A 4,270-nucleotide genomic window follows, 5' to 3' on the forward strand; every position below is an offset into this window, starting at 1 on the left:
GCACACTGAAATATCTACTAGTAAAAAGGTGCATGCAATTGAAGAGATTAATGTTTTGAGTGGAAAGATGGATGAACTTATGAAATTTTTTGCTAATAAGAGCGCTCCTACTGATCCTAATGATATGCATTTATCTACTTTGATTGAGAATAGTAATGAATCTGTGGATGTGAATTTTGTTGGTAGGAACAATTTTGGTAATAACGCGTATAGAGGTAATTTTAATTCTAGGCCGTTTCCTAGTAATTCCTCTAATAATTATGGTAACTCCTACAACAATTCTTATGGAAATTATAATAAGATGCCCTCTGATTTTGAATCTAGTATTAAAGAATTTATTACTTCGCAAAAAAGTTTCAATGCTTGGATTGAAGAAAAATTGCTTAAGATTGATGAGTTGGCTAGGAACGTCGATATAATTTCTCTTGATGTTGATTCTTTGAAATTTAGATCTATTCCACCTAAGCATGATATCAATGAGTCTTTCAAAGCCATGAGAATTTCCATTGACGAGTGCAAAAAAAGAACCGCTAGGATGCGTGCTAAGAAAGATTGCTTTGTGAAAGTGTGTTCTTCTAGTTTTCATGATAATAAAGATGAAGATCTAAAAGTAATTGATGTGTCCCCTATTAAATCCTTGTTTTGCAATATGAATCTTGATAATGATGGTACTGGAGATGAGTCAACTTTAGTTAGAAGGCATCCCAAAAATTCAGAGTTTTTAGATCTTGATAAAAAAATTGATAAAAGTGGGATTGAAGAGGTCAAAACTTTAGATAGCAATGAACCCACTATCTTGGATTTTAAGGAATTTAATTATGACTAGCAAAAATGCTCGTGCGTTGCAACGGAAGAAAAAAAAATCTTCCATGTTTAGAGTGTCGGTGCGTTGTCATGGGAGCACGCTCACATATATGATGCTACCAAGATCCGCCTTAACAAAAAACTAAATTATCCATTTGTTAAAGTATCATGCATGCACAATACATGCATTTGTCTATGTAAAAAGATGCATAGCTGAATGCCAATGCATTGCTATGGAGAAAAAAATCAACTAATTACAACTTTCTCATTTCTCAATTAAACCTAGGCACCTTGAGCATCCTGAAAATATCTTTTCACCCAAGCAACATAAATCTACTTTAGTCATGGCCAACACCAGACAAAAGTCTGTGATGAAAAAAAAACTATGGATCAAAGGTACTTCGGGGCGCTATTTTGGCGAAGAGTATGCATTCCCATTCTTGATAACCTTAATTTTTTCATAGCCCCTTAGATATTTCTAGAAACACCATACACAATATGACGCTTAGCAATCTCAACCGTGGCATTGTCTGAATCTTAGTGCAAAAGTTCAGAACATGCATCCTATCAATTTCTTCTTCTTAGGTTCATAACCATTTGAAGTAAATAACTGAGTATTGTTGTCATGGTTAGAAATTAAATGGGATTAAATTAACAATAAAGTGTACAACAGACCAGAGAAAATCTGAGTTTATACATACACTATAATCATTGTGATCTATATGCTAGAGTTACCTAAACAAATATTAATACGCGAAGTAGACTTGATCAACATATGTAAAAACAAACAACAAAAGTACCATAGCACTGCACGCCTTTGCATGTACATTCATTTTTACCTAAATAATATTGCGGATCAAAAGCTTATGCCAATTTTACCTCTTTCTTTTGCTTTTTCATTTCCGTGAGCAAAGGAAAAAAGTGCATCAATCTAAGCCAAAGGCCCGTTTGGACGACAAAGCCCACCCGGCTACTACATACGCATGAGATCGAACAAGTAGAACCGTCGATGCTCTTCTAGCATCACCACTTATCTTTGAAGCCCTTCCTCATTTTACCTCCCGTCTCTCACCATCCCCGCACCCATGGTGGTCTCCAGCCGCCTCTACAGCTCCGGCGGGCTGCAGCTGTCGCACCACCTCTCTAGAGTGCTCCGTCGGCCTGCACTCCTCCTTGCTCCTTCCCATGGACGCGGCTAGTCCCTGTACTCCTCATTGCTCCTTTCCATGGACGCGGCCAGTCCCTGTACTCCTCATTGCTCCTTTCCATGGATGCGTCCTGACCCTTCTTCTTCTCCGATTCCTTACGATGTGCTAGTTTAATAGAGTCTCTCTGGAGTTAATTTCATAATTTTCTTCCCATGAAGGAGACGCACTCCTTATTAATTCGCTGGCGGCTTATTGGTATCAACTCATAGATGTATTTAAATTGGTGAGATTTTGCCTAAGAAAGCGAGGTGGGACTATCTAATAACAACCAATCTTTCTTTAAGCCATTAACATAACCTTGGTTAGTTGGACACCTCCTTATACATTGACCAGGAGGTCGGGAGTTCGACTACCAGTTGCTGGATCATTATTTTTGCCACCTCCGCCAAACTGCACGGTTTTGCCTGGGCTGAGTTTGGTGGGCTAAGGCCCAGACGGATCAGGGAGAAGTCCAACTCACTTAAAACAATAGCGACCTACGGAAATTTTGATGACGGACGAAACTACAAACGGTCCCTGAATTAGTAACACCTTGCGTATATGTTTTAAATTCAAACTGAAAGCATAAATTCATGGGAAGAAGTGTATTACGATGGTGAACCAACAGACTCAATCCATGCTTTATTAGTAGGTATAGGTATAGACTAGGAAACATGCCCGTGCGTTGCAACGGGAGAAATAAATCATTCCACTCCCCCTAGCGATCCTTTCGATGTTTCACTTCTCATTTCCACCACCAGCTCAGCGTCATCGATGTTGTCAGTTTGTCCACCTATTCATGATAACGTAATCATCCCAAGGCAATGCACTTCACCATCATACTCTAGGACGCCGCCCCACAAGCCCCTATGCTTGTAATTATGCAGACTTATGATGATAGTGAGTACCAGCCCTGTCTCATCTACAGATGGTGCATGCACCATCCCAATGTATGTCCCTTGAACTAAATTTCAAAATCACATGAAAGATCATATGAAAGTCTTAGCAGGTCTGGAATCAATTAGCATATGTGAGACTTCCAAAATAATTTATTTAGCATCGACCGGGAGCAGGAAAAATAGAAGTGCTATTTTGTTAGTTTATGGCATGGAACAACAATATATATGAGGGTCACACACCATGTCAACATCAACCATTTAAGTAATGCCATCTTGCTAACTCCCAAACATGCAAAGGGGGTATATACACCATGGATTGTTTTCTCACTCGACTGTAACACTGAATATACAGCATGGGCCGGAGGAAACTCTTAATATCAAAATGATTCAGAAGTATATAGCTACACTGCAGAGTACAGTTGGAATGCTGGCGGAAAAAATATTTCATGGTAGAACAATTATTATTGAAATCATGAGGCCAAATGGCCAATAATTTAGTGCAGCTATGTGATTTTGGGCCAAAAGTGCTCATATATTTCCAGAGTACAGTGCATCTATCACTTTCGAGTTTTACGGAATATTTGTGCAAAACACTCACATCATGAAGTCAGAACAACATACTCACTTGTCCCAAATCATAAATCTTGGTATTGAACCTTCCCCTACCTAAAAGTTTAAATGAAATTGGATACATAAACTGCTGCTATTTCATGTGAATAACATGAGCGAATTAATCAGTAAGAAGTTTAATTCCCGAGCATGAACCCAGATTCTCACCAGATGTACCATGGTAATTGACCTGACAGGGGAAGAGGTAAAAAACAATGCAACTTCTAACTGATGGAAAGATCAGCTCTCACCATCGTGTTATCTGCAACCTTTTCAAAATCCAGAAAAGTAATATCTTAAACTGTGATGCCCAAGAACAACCATTGATCAGATAGTTTTCTCCGATTCCAAACAAACTAAGGCCCTTGTCCCAACAAAAAAGAAGAGTTCAACACAAACCCAGTATTTTCGGTCTCATATGCTCACCAAATGTACCATGGCAATTGACCTGACAAGGAAATCGGTGATGTCAACCAGTGACGACGAAACAACCTTGTCCAGCTAGCCAGCCACTATGATCACAATACAAAATGGTCCTTCTCGATTGCAGTTCCATTAAACCATGATTAGCATCAATGCAAATCCTTTTGCATGACAGCGCAGCAAGTTCATGTACTGAAAAATAACCCGATAATGAAGAGACCGTGCCCTGCATACCAAAAGTTTTTGCTCGTTTCTAGCAGGTTATGCTCAGGGTCAGAACTTAAAGTAAGTACAACTGACTGATGTTGCTCAATCGCTCAATCGCTCCATGAATAGCTCCCCTCTCCC

Source organism: Triticum aestivum, chromosome 5A (genome assembly GCF_018294505.1).
Source record: "Triticum aestivum cultivar Chinese Spring chromosome 5A, IWGSC CS RefSeq v2.1, whole genome shotgun sequence".
Lineage (NCBI taxonomy): Eukaryota > Viridiplantae > Streptophyta > Magnoliopsida > Poales > Poaceae > Triticum > Triticum aestivum.